Source organism: Carcharhinus amblyrhynchos, chromosome 13 (assembly GCF_965287045.1).
Source record: "Carcharhinus amblyrhynchos chromosome 13, sCarAmb.v2.hapA, whole genome shotgun sequence".
NCBI classification, from domain to species: Eukaryota; Metazoa; Chordata; class Chondrichthyes; order Carcharhiniformes; family Carcharhinidae; genus Carcharhinus; species Carcharhinus amblyrhynchos.
This window is the reverse complement of record NC_137336.1, coordinates 32,992,772-33,015,128: the sequence shown is the minus strand read 5'-3', so window position 1 is coordinate 33,015,128 and position 22,357 is coordinate 32,992,772. Positions and strand designations below refer to the sequence as shown.

Genomic DNA, 22,357 nt, shown 5'->3' with positions numbered 1-22,357 from the left:
CTATGTCTGGGCTGGGGGTGAATAGAATAGGAGGTGAGAGAGACGTCTGGAGAACGGGGTGCAAAGGAGACATTTGGAGAAGGGTTGCAGAAGAGAATTCTGGGAAGGGGGACACGACTGACGTCTGAAGAGTGGGGACTAGAGAGATGTCTGAGGAAGAGGGAAGTGGAAGAGATGTTTGGGTGGATTGGAGCAGAGTTTAAACATCTCACCCAATCTCAAAAGCCTCCCTTTTGAGGTTAAAATTCATCCATAACCTTCAGCTGAGGTGAAATATTACCTCTGAACCAAGGCCCATTGCGAAAGAATTCAAGTGATACAAAATAAATTTTATGAAGAAAAATGGAAGGCTTGGACTTTGATACCACAAAGTAAAATTAAAAATACAACTACTTTCCATCTTGAAAATCAGACGTATTCATCACGGGGGCTAGATTATTAGAGTGCACTTATGATAGCACTCATTGCCATAATACTAGATTACTTGCATCAATCAAATGGTCAATTGTAAAACATAATCATTGTCATTTTGTCCTGAAACAATGCTAGCTATCTTTACTGTGTCAGTTACTACTGGAGGAGATGGTGGTATAGTGGCAAAGTCACTAGACCAGTTATTCAGAGAGCCAGGCTCCTGCTCTGGGGACACAGATTCAAAGAACAAAGAACAGTACAGCACAGGAACAGGCCCTCTGGCCCGCCAACCCTGTGCTGATCAGGGTGCCTGCCTAAACTACCATATACACTTATGGAGTCCGTATCCTTCCATTCCCATCCTACTCATGTATTCGCCTAGGTAGCCCTTAAATGCTGATATTGTTCCTGATCCCATCACCTCCCCAGGGAGCGCGTTCCAGACGGTCACCATCCTCTGTGTAAAAACTTGCCTCACACATCTCCTCTAGACTTTTCCCCACCGATCTTAAAACTATGTCCCTTGGTAATTAAAGAGGTGAGATACTACCATTATTGTCTAAAAAATAATGAGGGGCACAGATCAGCTCGATAGTCAATATCTTTACCTCGGACTTGTGTTGGGCCTGTTTGTTGACTAGAGGCCATTTGGCCCTTTGAATCTCTTCTGTTACTCATTACAATCATGGCTGATCATCCAACTCAACTGTCTAATCTTATTTTCTCCCCATAACGTTTGATCCCATTTGCTCCAAGTTCTACATACGGCCGCCTCTTGAATACATTCAATGTTTTGGCATCAACTACTTCCTGTGGCAATGAATTCCACAGGCCCACTACTCTTTGGGTGAAGAAATGTCTCCACACCTCAGTCCTTAAAGGCCTAACCTGAATCCTCAGACTGTGACCCCTGGTTCTGGATTCTCCCACCATCAGGCATATCCTCCCTGCATTTACTCTGTCTAGTCTTGTTAGAATTTTCCAAGTCTCTTTGAGATCCCACCTCATCCATCTGAATTCCAGCGAAAACAATTCTAACCTAGTCAATCTCTCCTCGTACATCAGTCCCGCCATCCTCGGGATCAGCCTGGTAAACCTTCATTGCATTCCCTCAAGAGCAAGAACATCCTTCCTCAGATAAGGAGGTCAAATACTCTAGGCATGGCCTCACCAAGGCTCTGTGTAACTGCAACAACACATCCCTGTTCCTGTAATCAAAACCTCTCGCAATGAAGGTCAATACCCACTTGCCTTCTTTACCGCCTCCTGCACCTGCATGCTTACCTTCAGTGACTGGTGCACAAGGACACCCAGGTCCCGCTGCATAAACTTTAAGAAGAAAAACTGAAGGCTTGCACTTTGACACCAAATTTGAATTCAATTAATAAAATCCAGAATTGAAAATTTCTCTCAGTAATGGTTAAATTATTAATTCTTGTAAAACCCATCTGGTTCACTCATGTCCAAAGAACATAAGAACATAAGAAATAGGAGCAGGAGTAGGCCATCTAGCCCTTCGAGCCTGCCCCGCCACTCAACAAGATCATGGCCGATCTGTCGCTGCTCAGTTCCACTTTCCCGCCCTCTCACCATAACCCTTAATCCCCTCTCTTATCAAAAACCCATCAACCCGTGTCTTAAAAATATTTAGCGAGGCAGCCTCCACCACTTCAACGGGCAGAGAATTCCAGAGATTCACCACCCTTTGAGTGAAAAAGTTCCTCCTCAACTCCGTTCTAAACCGCCCCCCTTTTATCTTGAGGCTGTGCCCCCTAGTCCTACTGTCTTTTTTGAGCGGGAAGAGTCTCTCCACCTCTATCCTATCCATCCCATTCATCATCTTATACATCTCAATGAGATCTCCCCTCATTCTTCTAAACTCTAACGAGTACAAGCCCAGTTTATTCAGCCTCTCCTCATAGCTCAACCCCCTCAACTCCGGTATCAGCCTAGTAAACCTCCTCTGCACTCCCTCCAAGGCCAAAATATCTTTGCGCAGGTGCGGCGCCCAAAACTGCACACAGTACTCCAGCTGCAGCCTCACCAATGCCCTATACAGCTGCAGCAAGACCTCCCTACTTTTATATTCAATCCCCCTCGCTATGAAGGCCAGCATCCCATTCGCCTTCCTGACCACCTGCAAGCTGGGTTTTTGCGACTCATGCACAAGGACCCCGAGGTCCCTCTGCACCGTCGCCTGCTGCAGTTTTTCGCCACGTAAGTAATAGTCCTTCCTACCATTCTTCCTACCAAAGTGGACCACCTCACACTTGCCAACATTAAATTCCATTTGCCATTTCCTGGCCCATTCGCCCAGCCTATCTAGATCCTTCTGCAGACTCTCCACACCCTCCGCACAATTTGCCGTTCCCCCAATCTTGGTGTCATCAGCAAATTTCGACACCCTACACTTGGTTCCCTCCTCCAGATCATCTATATAAATGGTAAAAAGCTGAGGCCCCAGCACCAACCCCTGGGGCACTCCACTAGTCACCATCCGCCAATCCGAATAGTACCCGTTGACCCCCACTCTCTGCCTCCTATTTGACAACCAATCCTCTATCCACGCTAACACCCTACCCCCAACTCCATGTCCCTCGACCTTCTGCAATAACCTCTTGTGAGGTACTTTGTCAAACGCCTTCTGAAAATCTAGAAAGACCACATCCACCGGCTCTCCTCTATCCACCGCCCTAGACACATCCTCATAGAACTCCAGTAAATTTGTCAGACACGACTTCCCTTTAATGAAACCGTGCTGCGTCTGCTCTATCAAGCAATTCCCTTCAAGATGCCTTGCAATTTCCTCCTTAATGACAGATTCTAACATTTTACCTACCACAGACGTTAAACTAACCGGCCTATAATTCCCCGCCTTTTGCCTGGCACCCTTCTTAAACAACGGCGTAACATTAGCCGTTTTCCAATCATCCGGCACTTCCCCGGAATCCAGCGACGTCTGGAAAATAACCACCAAGGCATCCACTATCACCTCCGCCATTTCTTTCAGAACCCTCGGATGCATTCCATCCGGTCCTGGGGACTTGTCCACAATCAGCCCCCTCCAGTCTGTCGAGCACCGCCTCTCTAGTAACAGTAATGTCATTAAGACCCTCCAGTCCTACCACCTTTCCATCGCTAACACCCGGCAAATTATTCACGTCCTCCTCCGTGAAGATGTGAGAGTAAGGTGAATTGGCCATGATAAATTATCCATTCGTGTCAGGGGGATTACTGGGGCAAATATATGGGGTTACAGGGATAGGGTCTGGGTGAGATTGTTGTCGAGAATGGCCTCCTTCTGCACTATAGGGTTTCGTTGATTCTACGTCCTTTAGAGAAGGAAATCTACCGTCCTTACTGGGCCTGCCCTACATGTGATTCCAGATCCACAGCAATGTGGTTGAGTCTTAAATGCCCTCTGAAATGGCCTCGCAGAGTTCAATAGGTAACTAAATGCTGGCCTTGCCAGCGACACCCAGACCCCTTAAAGAATGAGAAATAAACTACTGTTCATCCTGGTTCTGACTGAAAAGCAAATCACGAGAATGATCTGAAGACGAAGCAACTAAAGAAAGATGAAGGGATGTAAAAGAAGCTGGGGAAGAAAATCAGGAGGCTGTCTGCAATGAAAGGGAGAGGTACTGTCAGCAGTGGAATCATTCAGCCCAGCCTCCTGCATTCCCACTGGTGAAGATACTGTGACTAGACCATATATTATACTTCAGCCAAATACCTTGCTGCAACAGACAATTACTTGTGTTATAGCAGAGCAATCTTCTCCCTGGACTTTGGAATTTCTTCTTGTGCTGAAGCAAACTGTAAACAAGTTGCAAGATGATTGATTTCCAATTCTAATAGAGGGTTGGCTTTTGGCTAAGATTAAGCCCAAGATGGAGTGCAATGTCTTATCTTGTCAGCTTGGACCTTGTTTGTCTCTCATGTGGGGACCATGAGTCAGATTCATAGAATTAAAGGATCCCATCAGCGCAGAAGGAGGCTGTTCGGCCCATTGAGCCCGCACCCACAACCATCCCACCCGATCCCCGTAACCCCACATATTTACCCTACTTATCCCCTCAAAACTAGGGTCAATTTAGCTGGGCCAATCAACCTAACCCACACATCCTTGAACAGCGGGAGGAAACCGGAGCACCTGGAGGAAACCCATGCAGACACGGGGAGAACTTACAAACTCCACACAGGCAGTAACCCAAGCCGGGAATTGAACTTGGGTCCTTGGCGCTGTGAGGCAGCAGTGCTAACCACTGTGCCACCCATTGGGTTGTCAGATTCCGTCAGAAACCATCTTGGAGAGTTCAGGCCAGAATCGGAGCAAACAGTTTGGTTTTTGGAGCACGCAAGGAATGGATTTGAGTTTGCCCGGTCCATTCTGAGCATTTGTAACTTTTAGGCGCAGATTAAGAATTAAAATTTGGCACCAGCTCCTGCACTGCCACCAGGTGACGTGGGCTTCCTGACATCACAGTTATCCCCCGCCAGATAATTAGGTGGCAAACACACGTCACCCGTGTTCACGAGCTCATCACCATATTGTCAAGGTCAGCAGACTCCCATGGGCACACACCAGATCAGTGACAATCTCTGGGGGTGCCAGCAGTGCCCACACGGGAGGTCTAAGTCCCTGGTTTCCATTAAGTGAGAAATAAGAAGCAAAAGGTTTGAATGAATGTTCGGAAATTATGGCTTTATTTCAATTCTCTCAGAAACGCGGAGCTTTGGAAATATTCTAACCGCAGTCCCCTACTCTGTAACAAGTGATTTTTCAAATGTGAAATACTGGAATGAATGGCAGTTGCTAAGATTCTACGTCTGTTTGTGTTGGCCATTTAAACGATCAGCTTGAGATCCCCAGCTGTTTCACTCAATTCTTTTCAGTGTTCAATTCAGTATCACACTGAGATTGGATAAAGATAAGCCAGAGGGCATTACGGGGAGGTAAGGATTGTAACGCATTTGTACAGTAATCATATGTAAATTGGCTGTGCCATGACTGGAGGTATGCAGACTGCATAAGATTTTTATGCCGGGCTGCACTCCATTGCTACCACTAGATTAGGTTCACCCAATCTGCAAACCGCAAAGACTGGATTGTCCCCTTGCTGGAAGATCTGGAGGAATTGTATTTGTTTATTATGATTTTCATTCACTAACAAAACCGCAGGATTGCAGGGTTTTAAAACATTGAGAAAATGATTTAGTTAGTGGCATCAAAATGTAAAAGCTGATGATAGAACATATAACAGTCAATAGTTTTTTTTAGGAAAATATTAAGCAATCTAACCAATAAAAGGAGCGACACCACAGTCACAGATGACCATAGGCTGCCCTCCCCTTTAAGGAGAGCTGGCCGGTGGTGATTTAACCCGAGGAGCACCACGTGTCAGGCAAGACGCAAGGTTGAGAAGGTAGGGCCTTCATGAATAATTTCAGTCAGAATGGGAACTGAACCCACAATGTTGGCATCACTTTGCATCACTAACCAGCCGCCCAGCTAACTGAGCTAACCGACCCCCTAACTGCTAAAAGTGTCCCGCTAAAACAGAGAAACGTAGAACAGTACAGCACATTACAGGCCCTTCGGCCCTCGATGTTGTGCCAAGCTATGTCCAAACCCAAAATCAAGCCATCCCACTCCTATCAGTTTAGAGTGCTCCATGTGCTTATCCAATAATCGCTTGAAAGTTCCTAAAGTGTCTGACTCCACTATCACAGCAGGCACTGTATTCCACATTCCAACCACTCTCTGAGTGAAGAGTCTACCTCGGACATCCCTCCTATACCTCCCACCATGAAGCTTATAGTTATGCCCCCTAATAAGAGTTACATCCACCCTAGGAAATAGTCTCTGCACGTCCACTCTATCTATCCCCCTCATCATCTTATAAATTTCTATTAAGTCGCCTCCCATCCTCCTCTGCTCCCTCAACCTTTCCTCATAAGACCTACCCTCCAAACCAGGCAGCATCCTGGTAAATCTCCTCTGCACTCTCTCCAATGCTTCCCCATCTTTCTTACAGTGAGGTGATCAGAACTATGCACAATATTCCAAATGTGGTCTCACTAACGTCCGGTATAGTTGCAGCATAATCCCACAGCTCTTATGCTCTTATTTGAGTGTAAGAACATAAGAAATAGGAGCAGGAGTAGGCCATCTAGCCCTTCGAGCCTGCTCCGCCATTCAATAAGATCATGGCTGATCTGAAGTGGATCAGTTCCACTTTCCCGCTTTCTCCCCATAACCCTTAATTCCCTTTTCTGTCAAAAGCCCATCTACCTGTGACTTAAATATATTTAGCGAGGTAGCCTCCACCACTTCAACAGGCAGAGAATTCCAGAAATTCACCACCCTTTGAGTGAAGAAGTTCCTCCTCAACTCCGATCTAAACTGCTCCCCCCCCCCACTTATCTTGAGGCTGTGCCCCCTAGTCCTGCTATTCTTTCTAAGCAGGAAGAATCTGTCTACCTCTACCCTATCCATCCTTTCATTATCTTATACGTCTCTATAAGATCCCCCCTCATCCTTCTAAACTCCAATGAGTACAGACCCAGTCTATTTAGTCTCTCTTCACAGTCCAACCCCCTCATCTCCGGTTTCAGTCTAGTGAGCCTCCTCTGCACTCCCTCCAAGGCCAAAATATCCTTGCGCAAGTGCGGTGACCAAAACTGCACACAGTACTCCAGCTGCGGCCTCACCAGTGCCCTGTACAGTTGCGGCAAGACCTCCCTATTTTTATATTTTATCCCCCTCACTATAAAGGCTAGCATTCGGTTTGCCTTCTTGATCACCTGCTGCACCTGCAGACTGGGTTTTTGCGACTCGTGCACAAGGACCCCCAGGTCTCTCTGCACCGTAGCATGCTGCAGCTTTTCACCCTTTAAATAGTAATCCCTCCTATTATTATTTCTGCCAAAGTGGATAACCTCACACTTGCTAAATCCTCTGTTAATAAACACTAACACACTATAAGCCTTCTTCACGGTTTTATCCACTTGAATGGCAACTTTCATAGATGTGTGGATATGAACCCCAAGATCTCTCTGTTCCTCCACATTCCTCAGAACCCTGCGTTTGACCCTGTAATGCGCATTCAAATTTGTCCTACCAAAATGAATCACCTCGCACTTACCAGGGTTAAACTCCATCTCCACTTTTTGGCCCAGCTCTGCATCCTACCAATGTCACTTTGCACCCTGTAAGAGCCCTCCACCTCATCGACTACTCCACCAATCTTGGTGTCATCAGCAAATTTACTAACCCACCCTTCAGCCCCTCTTCTAAGTCATTGATAAAAATCACAATAGCAGAGGACCCAGCACTGATCCCTGTGGTACATTGCTGGTAACTGGCCTCCAGTCTGAAAATTTTCCTTCCACCACCACCTTCTATGAGACATCCAGTTACTTATCCAATCGGCCAAATTTCCTTCTATCCCACATCTCCTTACCTCCTTCATGAGCCTACCATGGGGAACCTTATCAAACGCCTTACTAAAATCCATGTAAATGACATTAACTGCTCTACCATTGTCTACACATTTAGTTACCTCCTCAAAGAATTCAATCAAATTTGTGAGGCAGGAGTTATTTCTCACGAAACCATGCTGACTATCCCCGATTAAACTGCATCTTTCCAAATGGTCATAAATCCTATCTCTCAGGACCCTTTCCATTAACTTACCGACCACCGAAGTAAGACTAAATGGCCTATTATTACCAGGGTCATTTCTATTTCCTTTCTTGAAGAGAGGAACAACATTCGCCACTCTCCAGTCTTTTGGCACAATCCCCGTGGACAGTGAGGACCCAAAGATTAAAGCTAAAGGCTCTGCAATCTCATCCCTTGTCTCCCAAAGTATCATAGAATGTATCCCATCTGGCCCAGGGGACTTATCGACCCAGGTTTTTCAAAATTGTTAATACATCTTCCCTCAGAACATCTACCGCCTCCATCCTAACAGCCTGTATCACGTACTCAAAAACATGGCCCTTCTTCTAAGTGAATACTGAAGAAAAGTATTCATTCAACACCTCATCGATCTCTTCTGACTCCATGCATAAGTTTCCACCACTATCCTTGACTGGCCTTAACCTCACCCTGGTCATTCTTTTATTTCTTACATAAGAATAAAAAGCCTTGGGGTTTTCCTTTGTCTGACCCAACAAGGACTTCTCATGCCCCCTTCCCAGCTCGCCTAAGCTCTTTCTTCATTTCTAGCTACCTTGTAACTTTCAAGCGACCCAACTGGACCTTGTTTTTCATCCTTACATATGCTTCCTTTTTCCTCTTAACAAGACATTCAACCCTCCTTTGTGAACCGTGGTTCCCTCACTCGGTCATTTCTTCCCTGCCTGCCAGGGACATACCTACCAAGGACACGCAGTATTTGTTCCTTTAAAAAGCTCCACTTTTTCGTTTGTGCCCATACCTGACAGTTTCTGTTCCCCAAGGAGTGAGCAATTGTTGTTTTTAAGATGACGATTTGGGAAACTGCAAACAGTACAGCCGACAGAAAAGAAGCTGGTAGCAGTGATACAATAAACTGGATTCGGGCAGTGAGCCATATTGGCAATTAGGAATAACAAAAGCAGTGAAAATTGCATGTGCAAAGCAAGGATAGCCTCACGAATGTTCCGAGTATTCCAAATGCTCAGTAGTCACCCAAGTTAAAAACCATGTGGTGAGTCAATCAAGTCCTTTTCAGTCTTTTACAGACGGTGAATCATAAAGTCACTACAGTGCGGAAGGAGGCCATTCAGTCCACATCTGATCACAATCTCACCCAGTCCCTTTTCACGTAACCCCTTATATTTACCCTGCTAATCTCTTGACACTTGGGTTAATTTAGCATGGCCAATCAACCTAACCCACACATTTTTGGACTGAAGCACCAGGAAGACCATGGAATCTTTCACAGGATATACAGGAGTCCACTAAACCTACTGAACTTGGTTACGCATTGCTCACATGAATGGTAGAGCATTCAGCAGATTGATACAGTGAATCTCTCTCTGAAAAGTCTCCTAATTTTCTTTCAACTTCCTACAAGGTCAATCCTTTGATGTTGCTTACACTTCCCGAATAAACAAGAGGGTGGGATTTTGCAGCCCCCATCTGCAGTGAGCTAACCAAAAATCCACTGATTTTGGCAACACTGGTAAACCTTTAACAAGAGGTGAACCAGTTGTGAAGATTTAAAAGCTTTAAATGAGTTCTGTGAGTGGGAGCATTATTGTGCAAGTATTTTTTTTGTTTGCAATTTCTACCAAAATCTAAAACCACAATCAAAAAATACATTTATGGTTTCACTACTGTGAGGATACCTTTCTGCTCCATTTATTACACTGTCAACAAGTAGCAGCCAGAGGATCTTTAGTCCATTTATGGACAGAAGCATTTCTGTCTTAATCTTAATCTTAATTTTATGGGGAAAGTTTATTACAATAATGAGGTTACACCTGTGAGTTGAGTATCTATTAACAAAATATTAGGTTTTATTCAAATTTATATTGCACCAACTTTCCGATAGAATTTCCTGGGGGATGATTCTCCCAGCCTGCTGCAGAGTTAGCAGAGGCCGTTTAGCAGGCTCCCCACTCGGCACCCTGGCCTCCATACGTTTGCGGGGCCTGGATTTCTGGACTCGTCAGCTCCGTGCCAGAAAACGGTGCAGAACTGATTTCAATATTAAAATTCTCATTTTAATATCATTTGCGGGTTCAGGACTGAAGTCTCTGTGCCCACTAGCCTCTCTTCCATCGCCAGGAGTGTTTCACTCCGGCAGAGTTTACAACAGGTCTTAACTAATAGGGAGCTTTGCAGCCGACCCCCACTAGAGTGAAGGGAGGCCATTGAGCCCTCCCGAGAGTAAGGGTGGGGTAAGGCTGTGGTGTTCACTGGGTACTGTCAGCCTAGCCCCCTGGCACTGCCCAAGGGGCAAAGGGGGGCACCTTGGCGCTGCCACGCTGCCATTCTGCTGTCGGGATCGGGTGCAGAGATTGGCTAGGGGCTGAACGGGGCTGTTGGGGGGTGGAGGGAGGGGGATCAGGGCTGCCGGGGGGACGATGTGGTAAGTTGTAGGGGCAGCGTTGCAGGGTCGCAGGACTGGCCAGCAAAAGGGGAGGCCAGCAGGGGGAGGCCACTGCACACGCGCCGATCTCCACTATACCAGACTGCTCAATGCTTTGCTGCTGACCTCTCCAGCAGGAATATGTCCTGCCCCTGGATTTTCATTCACGGGGGATTAAATCCCCCGAGCCACTCTGCAGCGCTCAGATTGTGGGAAACTCATTTTGAAAACCCCACCAGAAAAGCCAACAGGAGTTTCTTCTGTTTTTACACAAAATTGGCACTTAGAATTTTTTTGAGAGAATCCCAGCCCTGATATTTTCAAAGATATTGTGATTTACTTCTACCCTCCCTGTAAAAAAGAAAACTAGGCCAGAATTAATTGTAAAATTAAGTGACCAGGCTAATGTTACTTAGTGTTCTTTGTGTACTAATTGGACTGTGTAGAGTGGGAACCTGGAAACAAAGTTCCGACTCTGCACTGTTCATTAACAATTCTTGGGTGCCACACTATTTCAACCTTCCACTAGCAAAGAACAAAGAACAATATAGCACAGGAACAGACCCTTCAGCCCACCAAGCTTGTGCTGAACCAAGTCTGCCTCCTGCTCATGTGTCTATCAAGATACGTCTTGAATGTTGCTAATGCATCTGTTTCCACTATCTCATCTGGCAGCAAGTTCCAGGCACCCAACACTCTGTGTGAAGAACTTTCCCCACACGTCTCCCCTAAACTTTCCCCATCTCATCTTGAACCTGTGCCCTCTTGTGGTTGACCTCTCCACCTTGGGGAAAACACCTCTGACTATCCACTCTATCTATGCCTCTTAAAATTTTGTATATGTCTATAAAGTTGCCCCTCAGCTTCCATCTTTTCAGTGAAAATGATTTGAATTTATCAAATCTCTTCTCATATTTAAAACCCTCCACACCAGGCAAAATCCTAGTAAGCCTTCTCTGCATCCTCTCCAAAGCATCCACATCCTTCTGGCAGTGTGGCGATCAGAACTGCGCACAATATTACAAATGTGGTCCAGCTAAAGTTTTATACAGCTGTAACATGACTTGCCAACTTTTATATTCGATGCCCCGTCCAATGAAGGCAAAAATGTTCTATGTTTTCTTGACCACCTTATCTACCTGTGTTGCCACTTTCAGGGATTCTTGGACCTACATGACCAGATTCCTCTGTACGTCATAACTCCTAAGGGTTCTGCCACTTACTGTGTAATTTGCACCTGAATTTGATCTTCCAAAATGCATCACCTCACACTTGTCTGAATCAAACTCCATCTGCCATTTCTCTGCCAAGGTTTGCAATCTATCTATATCCTGCTGTATCCTTTGACAATCTTCATCATTATTTGCAACTCCACCAATTTATATACCATCTACAAGAAAGTCCAGTGCAAAATGTCACAGAAGTTGTACAAATCAAATACGCATTGGCCTCCATTTCTGCACTGGCTACAATAAAACATTGTCTAATATTGATAAAGAGCTACTTGACTTTGAAACCTTAACTCACTGCAGATGCTGCCAGACCTGCTCAGGTTTTCCAACATTATCTGTTTTAATTTCAGATTTCCAGCATCTACAGTATTTTACTTTCATATTATGGCATAATATTATTTTGCTGAGACGCAGAACAGTTAAAAAGAGCATCCCATACTCTTTAATTTTTTTTTATCTACCATTTCTGTTTGATGTTATTTTTACAAGCTCTTTCTTGTTAATCAAAGAGAAGACATAATTATTCATATTCACATTACAGCTGAACCTAAACATGTAATCACAATTATATTGGAATGAGGCAGGACAACTTCATACTAATTTTCCACACCAATCCCTTTCACAAAAAGGATTTTGTTTTGCAGAATATATGCAAGCTAAATGTACTGAAAACACAGCTCAGGTAAAAGGGATTGTTAATAATGTGAAAGAATAAAACAAAAGTGATCCTTTGGGGGGGGAAAAAAAAGGACATTTATTAAATGTCTTGAGATCTTCCATAGGTGATGGAAAAAAATCTAGCCATTCGAGACGAGCCTCAACCAGCGGCAGAGGCACATCTTCCAGTGTGACTATGGGTCTAATTAAACTGCTGGAAACAGAACTCTCCATTCACCAGACGAAGGGACAAACCCCAAAAGCTTGTGAGTTTACTATCAAATAAATCGGTTGGACTTAAACCTGGTGTTGTCAGTCTTCTTACTGTGTTTACCCCAGTCCAACGCCGGCAGATCCACATCATGGGAACAAATGGAACAGCACACTGCTGATTTTTTTTTATTTCTTTACCTTTTCAGTGCTGCAAAATAGACCAATCTTTCTATTTACATCTCTGTATCCTAATGTCAGCGCCCAGCATTTCCCAGGAAGATACAACAAACTCGGGTACAGATGAAAAGCCATCTCTGCACACCGACAGGTCTTAATGCCAGAATGTGGAAATTTGGCAGTGACTGCTGCTGTATTTACCAGTTGTGAAAGGACAATCGCCTGTCGACTGCATCACCCAATCTAATCTGATTAAACCAATACCCCAAGAAGGTGAAGGCAACCAACAACTTACCGTTATAGTTAACTTATTGTGCAACTCCTCTTTCTTTTTAATGACATTAACGAGGAAGTTTATTGCAGGATTTAAGGAGGAAGATTAGAGTTTAAGTCAGGACAGGTTTGTTTAATCAGTTTAAGATCTATTTTAAGATTTTAAAAAATGCAGAGAGAGCCATTAACAAACAGTGGCATAGCAGTTTGTTCTTCCAACTGATCTCATTGCCAAGATTCTGGAATATTTACTATACATTAATACCCAATCTCTCAGCCAAGGTAGTTAGCATGTCTGGATCTTCTGCTCACTTATTTTAATATTTACCCTTCAATATCTTGCAACTGAAAATAACCCAGGTCATCTTAAACAAAGATTCAAGTTTCATTCATTGTAACAATGCCCAGATGTAGATTTTTAAATGATATGACAGTGCTTGCCACTGACCTCAAAGAAAACTCTCCGCAAAGATTTAGTTATTTCTGGAGTGTAGATTTCCCTTTTCCCAAAGTTAATTTTGTTCCAATATCAAACAGAGGAAGAGATAATCTCCAGCATCCAGCAACTGTCATGACATCAAGCATGCTCAGCAGCCAATCTTGTTGGAGAATTCTCACAGACAGCAAATCAAGAAGCAAAAGGCACTGATGACCCTTCGCTTTATAATTATTTTACCACTAGCAAAATAAAGATTGGTGTATTGATGACTCTGGGAAAGGGTGTATAGATAGGTTGAGTCATGTTGAGATCAAAAAGGTGGAGGTATTGGGGTTCTTGAGAAACATTAAAAGGTAGACAAGTCCCCAGGGCCTGATGGGATATATCCCAGAATACCGAGAGAGGCAAGGGAGGAAATTGTTGGGGCCTTGAGAGAAATTTTTGTATCCTCACTGGCTACGAGGAAGATCTCAGAGGATTGGAGAATAGCCTGTGTTGTTCCTTTGTTTAAGAAGGGTAGCAAGAATAATCCAGGTAATTACAGACCGATGAGCTTTGCCTCAGTGGTAGGAAAATTATTGGAGAGGATTCTTCAAGACAGGATTTACTCCCACTTTGAAATAAGTGGACGTATAGCGAGAAGCAACATGGCTTTGTGAGAAAAACGTGTTTGTGCTTTGATATGTGCAGAGTTGTAAAATATAACCATAACTCTATAATCACAGGCTAACATACTAAGCGTTTTGCTTTTGAACCTCTATAAAAAGTTAAGGAGTAAGTAATTTATTGTCTCTCAGATCCCACAGGCATAATAGACTGAATAGGTTGGAAAATTTAAGAATATAACTCACAATTACATTAAAAATCAATATCTCTATTACCATCTATTATCACCCTTATTTCTGAACCTAAGCAGATAATCACTGTCTGGGCAGTTCCCTAGCATTTTCATTGAACAATGTGGCTCATGCTTCAAATATTCATACACACAGTTTACTTTATACATCAATTATTGCAAAATAGATCTAATGTACAGTTGGCATTTGGCATGGAGCCACGTTAATCTTGTTATGCCAAAAGTTGTACGGGTCAACTCGTAAATTATTTGTCATTTGAAAGTACAGAACTTGAGTATTGCTGAAAAGAGACATGTCAAAGCTTTTTGTCTTGCATTCATCAGGACATTTGGAAGAGTACCAATATAAGAGGAAAATAACAATGTATACTGTTTGAGAGTGCAGAGTGGTTTGCAAATGGATACTGATGACAGAGGCACTGCCATGGAAATTGTATCAGGTGACTGTCAATTAACTGCTAAGCATTGTTTGAAATTTAAGGCAGACAGACTGACCCTGATTGGTCATGGTATTGCCCTGAGGAATGAGTCAGCAAATAGCTGTCACTTACTTTCAGCAGAATTTTCACCTGAAATAGAAACCTTTGGTTCAGGTTCTTAACATAAAACTGGCCAACTACAGGAAGTTAATAGGCTGAACTTCTGAAGGGTCAACTAATTTACATGATTACACGTAACTGGCAGCACAGCATACCTTCAACATGCAATGCCTAGTATAACTCAAAGCTTTGCTATATTTGCATCTTCCATTATAATTATGATACACTTTGGCTACATGGTTTAATTGCAATTCTAAAGGAGCAAATGACCTGAGGGTGGATGTGCACAAATGTTGAAGCTGATAGGTCAGGTTGAGAAAGGAGTTAAGACATGTGGGATTCTGGGTTTTATATGTCTGGACCTCAAATGGAATATTGTGCCAAATTCTGAGCACCACAATTTTGGAAAAATGTAAGGCCGAGATAGATGCGGATAGGATTTACAAGAATGGTTCCAAAGATCAGAGTTAAATGGCTAGGTTGGCAAAGATGGGTCTGTTCTCCTGAGAAAAGATTTAAGGAGATTTACTGGAGGTGTTCAAAACTGAGAGTTGTCTGGACAGAGTTGATATGGAGAAACAGTTCCCTATAGTGAAGCGTCAAACTGTAGTTGATTAATTTTGTGCTAACAACCCGGACCAAAGGTTTTAGGTCCAAATCGGTGAAGTGGGTACAAATTCTGCTCAAAATTGCTACTTTCAGGCATTTTTTTAAGAAGTGAACAGCAAAAGAACCATAGGTGGCATGAGGGAAAATCACTTCATAAGGCACTGAATTGTATTCCCTGAGAATGTGCTTGAGTCGGGTTCAATTGTGGCTTTCATATAGGAACTCAATAATTATCATAGAATAATAAAATCCTGACAGTGCAGAAGGAGGCCATTCAGCCCATCAAGTTTGCACTGACTCTCTGACAGAGTATTTTACGCAGGCCCGCTTGCCCGCCCTATCCTTGTAACCCCGGACATTTCCCGTGGCTAATCCATCTAACTTACACATCTTGGGACACTAAGGAGCAAATTAGCAAGGCCAATCCACCTAACCTGCACGTCTTTGGAGTGTGGGGGGAAGCTGGAGCACCCAGAGGAAACCCAAGCAGAACGCTGTTTAACACATTTGAGGGGAGATGCAATTAAATGTAGCAGCCACAGGAGATATTGTGGGAATATCGACCAAATGGACGACAACACAATGGTGTGGGAGAGTTGAACACAGAGCTGGGTAAAATAACAGAATTATAGAACCTCTACAGTGCAGAAAGAGGCCATTCAAACCTGCACCATCAACAGTCCAACCCAGATCCTATCCCCGTAACTTCACATATTTACCCTGCTGGTTCCCTTGACACGAAGGGGCAATTTAGCATGGCAAATCAACCTAGCCTGTAAACCTTTGGACTGTGGGATGGAACTGGAGCATCAGGAGGAAACCCACACAGACATGGGGAGAGTGTATGAATTCAGCAGAGACAGTCACCCAAGGCTGGAATCAAACTTGGGTCCCCGGCAGCATGAGGCAGCACTGCTAACCACTGTGTCACCACGCCACCCACAAGCTTAAGAACCTAAGATAAAAAGGGAAAATAAAGATGGGGTGTGGGTTGGAGTGGATGATTGGACTAAGAGAATGATTTTAGGTGGAGGAGTTTCTAGAAGCGGTTTTATAATGTGAGTGACAACGTCCAATCAATGGAAACCAATTTAACGTTAATGAGAAACTTCTAATGTGGGGAAATGGTGTCATGAAAACTTGAAAATGCAGTAGATGGTAAAATGAAGACAGGTTAGTTGTGAAATGTTCTGGGATTAAAAGTGATTATTTGAGAGAATGGAAGCAATGGTGGTAGTTTATTATTTCTGGCATCAAAAAAAAAATCACTCTGCAGCCACAGGCAAAAAGTATATTGAACAGGAGCCACACTATACTCTCACTAATGTATTTATTGACAGCACTACCAGCTACAGAAAGTGATCTTAATAGATGTTTCTCATATCTTGGAACTGAGTAAAATTTTCTCTTGGAGGCAAGACAGAGAAAATTGAATTTCCCAAATGAAAGCTAATCAATATCAAAATGATAAAGTATGACACCATTCATGCCCATTAGAAAAAAGCAAAGTTATTGTACTATTGCTGGTTTAGTCTATGATCTAATACTTCTTATCATCTTTCTGGTAGAATACAATGGCCCGGATTTTCACCATGTCGAAGTGCCCAAAAATCCCATCCTTGATTGGGGGCACTCCCCATTTTCACCAGTGTAAGAATGGGGGCAGTTCACATTTTGTGCATGCGTGCTTCACAGAGGCAGCTGGTCAGTTCATTCAGCAGCTACCTCCATTCAAACTGAATTTTGACAGCACAGGAGTCTGCAAGTCTGAACTGTGCAAAATAGACATGGTAAAAATAGGCCTATATTTTGTGCATTTCTTTGGATAGCCAGGGTACATACCTCTTTGGAGAGGCGAAGGTACCCATTTGGATTCGGTTATGGGATACCTTTGGAACGGGTAAGGAAGGCCCTGAGGAAGGCCAGGTGAGGTGGGGGGGGGGGGTGATGTCAGCTATCCTTTGAAGTTGTTAAAACTGGGCATAAATGGGTGCAAAAGGTTCATAAACTGATGATTATAATTGGCCCAAGCTTCCACCCACTCTCATTATCTCTTCTCACTCTGCCCCAATCACCATCAACTCCCTTTTCCCTCATGTATGCACAATGCTTCTCTTAAATGATGGGCCAAATGGCCTCCTTCTCCCTGTAGGGATTCTATGACTCCATATTCAATATTCTTACTTTAAACTACTCCATGTAATAGCAGATTCTACAATTTTGTCATTCTTGTGTGAAAAATAATTCTTAAAATCTTTTTAATTCGATAGTCGCTATCTCACATTTATGCCTCCCTCTTCTGAATTTGCCCATAAATGGAGAGAGAGCTTCCACATCCACCAAACTCTTTCAGAATTGTAAAGGCCTCCAGCAGGTTTTATCTTTTCCCTTTTCCCAGGAAAAGTGCGGTAGCCTATCCAATCCATCCTGATATTTCAATTCTTTCAATTCGCAATTTTCTTGTAAGCTTTTTCTGCAATATCTTCAAAAGTCCCAGCTAAAGTAGTTGGGCTTACTTCATGGCATGGGTTCCCCCATGGCAACAGGATGAAGCCTTTGAGTGGTCATTTTTTGCTAGCTGTGTGGGCTAGTTGTGTCAGGCTACCTTCCAGTCCCTGCGAGGTTTCAGACAGGTCAGATAGGTGATGGGAAGGTCACTTGTTGAGTTTTATGTGTCCTCTGCTTTCAAATCTCTTGGTGGGGAAGCATGAAATCCTTAGATAACAAACAAGACATGTCTCTAACACATATGACCATTCAGAACTTAAGTTTGAATTTTATATTTTAGACTAGGAAGCAAGATGCCTGCATTTTCTACACTTACAATACTTAAAGGTAGAAGATGGATAGCTAGTTTAAATTAATCAAGGCAAACCTTGTCTAGTTTTACATAACTATTAATTCCTGAAGGGGGCAACCTCTGTAACACATAAAGTTCTTCAATTTTTGGCCCACTTACATTGGTACCTCAATCAAAGCAGCTACTGAAATTGAGGATCCACTTGAAGCAAACTACTATCGATCTGTTTCTACAGAAAACATTTAAGTGTAAAGGGATTGATCCATTTCGAGTCAAGACGATTATGGCAGCATTTTCATTTCCACATTGCAAGTAGATAAATTTTAACAATATTATTAAAATGGCAGTGAAATGAAATTAAAGTATGGAAACTTATGAAGTAATGATGCTTACCACCACATTGCCATTTCAAAGGGATTGTATTCATTTGTGAATTTTGTTATACCCAAACTACAAGTCTCTATTGCAAATGCAACTCAATAGAATAGTAAACATTTAACTGGAGGGTTTTAGTGTTTGGCTTCCTCTCACATCCAAACAAATGCCAACCATTGCCATCAATGAACTTTCCATTAGTGGGTGGATTTTTCTCAGTGGTGTCATTTTCAACCTCACTGTGAGCCACCTGATGGAGTGGGCCTCTGCCTGATTTCCATATCATTGAAATCAGCAGCAGATTCTACAAAGAGTAAGGAGGGGGCGTTGCTGTTCGGGGGATTTAATCCCTAAGGCTTTCACTCAGGCATCCAAATTGAAATTACGAATAGTACAAGTGGGCTGTTTCTATAAAGCCAAACTGCTTTTCACAATTACAGATCCTTCCCCAAAGGAAAATGCAGTGCTGCTGTTCGGTATTGAAATCTGGCAAGTAAGCAAAAACAAATTTAAATAGCAGTTGTGAAAGGTGAAGAAGCAATTTTAACCCTGCTTGCCCAGCATAAACCAGGCAGGTGAGCAATTTTAATCTGAACTCGGGGGTGTTGCTGTGTGTTCTGTTTGAACATGGAGTGTGCAAGTGGCTGTGTTGTCTGAATGGTGAGGAGTGTCCACACTGTGAGTTGTCAGGACTATGGATAAGCGTTGGCACAGTGCTTTGTATAAACTGTGGGAGTGTTAGCACGTGCATTGTCTGCATAATGTGGAGCATTGCGCGTGCATTGCCCAAATGGTGGAGAATATTGTTCAAGCAGGAAGAGTGTTAACTTTATGTATTGCCCAAATGGCAAAGTGATAGCATTGCACACTATCTGGACTATGGACGCAGTTAGCACTGTGTTCTTTATAAACAGTGAGAGTGTTAAAGCTGTGCACTGCCTGGATCTGAAGGGCTACGCTTGCAATGCCACTATACTTTGGCAGCAATCTCAGCATTGTCATGACAAGCTGGAAGGCTGTATTGTGTGCCCCTAACCTGATGGTCACTGTCTGGATTAAATGAGATACATTTCTCCATTTCAGGTTGGTCCTGTATTACTGCTGTCCAATTACAACCTTCACTTCCTATGTTCTGTGTACTGCTTACTAGAGCACAGGCATGCCCAAAGGCTCATTGTTTTACTAATATAATGATAGCTACATATGTGTTATATATCTTCAATTGAACTGTGCTTGCCATAATGATTTCCCACTGCTACAAATTCAGATGCGTTAAGTCAAATGTGTAAATCCATATTTGTGGGGTTGACCAGTTAATGAATTTTACCTCTGGCATCTTAAAAATGATCTTAACAGAAAAATAATCCAGATAAATGTAGCAAAATAAATAGCAGTATGGCAATTTTAGCACCAAGTTTCAGTATCATGATATCGCATTGAAATTTAATGTTGCTGAATCAATGTTACAACAGATTATTTTCCCTAGTTGTTTGCCTCCCATTAGCACAAGGCCCAACACCAAATTTTACTTTTCTCTTTCTGAGACCACTCTCTGCAAATCGCCGCTGATCCGGCAACAGCAATCTGATTTACAACTCTTGCTTATTTCTAAGGTTGCAACGTGGAAGGACAGAGCAGACAGGTTGCATCACGGTCAGGTGGTTTTTTTCAACCAGATTAGCGCCCATGTGAAGACCGAAACGTACTTCCTCACCTCCAGTGCCGAACTGAGGTGGGATCAGTTTTGTTTACAAAATAGCAGCAGTAAAACGGGTGTTGCTCTTGTGCATCTAGCGTGCAAACTAAATGGAGACAAGCGACATGTTTGGATCTGCACCAAAGCAATTACATTTACAGGTAACAACTAAATGTGTTGATGAGCTCGGATCTGGTCAAGATTTATCCGCTTCAGATTGCCGCCTTCGAGAAAACACATCGAATTAAGAAAGCAGAATTTAATCAAGGGCTGAGTCTTGTGGAGCCTGCTGCAGCAGACGGAGACAATCACAGGCAGGGTCGGGAAAGCTGTAAATGATTAAAGTCGATGGCAACAACATCAAGCAGGAACCTCCCCCATTAGCACCAGAAAGCTCATTGATCTACTTACTTTACCGCTTAGATATAATTTAAATGCAATTCCAGACGAGTCTTTTCCCGGTTTAGTAAAACTCACACGTGCCTCTCATACTTTCAGTAGCTCACCCAGTGAAAGCTGGTGGTTTATATGTGGTTTGCTTGATTCAGTGTGAGAGTCCTTTGGCCTTCCGGGAGATTGAGTTGCAGGACACCGAATTGATCTTGGAAGATTTCTTCCCTGTGTGAAAACTTGTTGAGCTGACATTTTAAAGGGGCTGCGTCTCAGGCAGAAAATTCAGAACCTAGAAACACGGGGGCCGGATTTAATAATGCAGAGTATATCCGAAGTGCTTAGGGGCCTTCCCTTACAATGGCATCATAGAGCTGAGCCCCTCAGGAGAGGACACTGAGGAGGCTGTCTGCAAGGCAAGGGAGAGGCAGTGCCATCATGGGAATCACCCAGCCTGTTCTCATTCAACCTCGAGTGCTGGCCAGATGATGACATCTCAGATCACAACTGAACCTGCTGCTGAGACTTAAATGATCTTATGCGATGGAGGAAAAGAACCTTCTCCCTGGAATTTGGAACCACTGTGTGTTGGAACAGCAGATATTCAGATGCTGGAAGATTTGAACTGCAGACCTTTCTTTAAAACCTGAAAGAGTACTTCCAACCCAAACGCAAGGCTGGCAGCCCTTTAAGTATGACACCAGCTCCGGAACTGCTACCTGGGGATATGGGCATCTGATATCAGAGCCGCCCCTGCTCCGGTGGCGAGCCCATGTCACCACATTCATGAACGTGACACCACGTAATCGGGTTTGACTGACCGCCACAGGCCTGAGCCTGATCCCCTTTGACTACTAGGCCTGAGATGGGCACCATGACACTAGGGCTAAATCCAGACCCAGCTGTCCATTCGAATACCTCCACCTAAACTGGAGCATCCTCTTGAAAATTGTTACTTACATAAAAAAGACAAAACAAATGCATTCTTTCAAGATTTTACAGCTGCTGGCACTAGAAGGTAATAGTGTCTAAAACATAGCCATTTGTGTAAAATTAACTCAAATAGCTGCTGCAATTTTACCCACCACATCTGGAATTTCACCCATCACACCTGTAATTTCGCTTGCACCACATTGCAAATCCCAAAATTTTAAAAAAGCGGGAAACAAGCACTATTTTTGGGCCATCTCCATGAATGATGTGTGACCCACAAAAGAGCTTCAGACCCAGATTCAGACAATTCTACACACTGCCGTGGTCACAAAATGTTTTGTGAATATCACAAAAATCAATTTCAAGTGAGATTCTTCATACACAGTGCAAGGGATGCTTGAATGTTCAGGCTGGTGCAGCAATTTATATAATTTATTTAGATTATGTACAAATATATTTTTTAAAAAATCACATTTGCCTTTGACTCAGTTGAACGTCTAAAAGGATCAAATTAAAAACTTTAATGCTATTTTATATGAAAGAAAACATACTGTTGAGAAAGATATACAAGTTCTCTCATGTTTCTAAGATCAGTGTACATCATTCTTTTTTAAAGCAATGATGGGACCTGTTCTATCTTCAGTTCCACATGGACTCATCATT

At 43.2% G+C, this 22,357-nt stretch overlaps 1 protein-coding gene across 1 annotated transcript in view; it reads right to left on the bottom strand.

Moving 5' to 3' along the window:
- The window catches only part of LOC145351657 (testican-1-like), a 363,693-nt gene that overhangs the window by 293,375 nt on the left and 47,961 nt on the right, over positions 1-22,357 (bottom strand). The window lies entirely within an intron of this gene.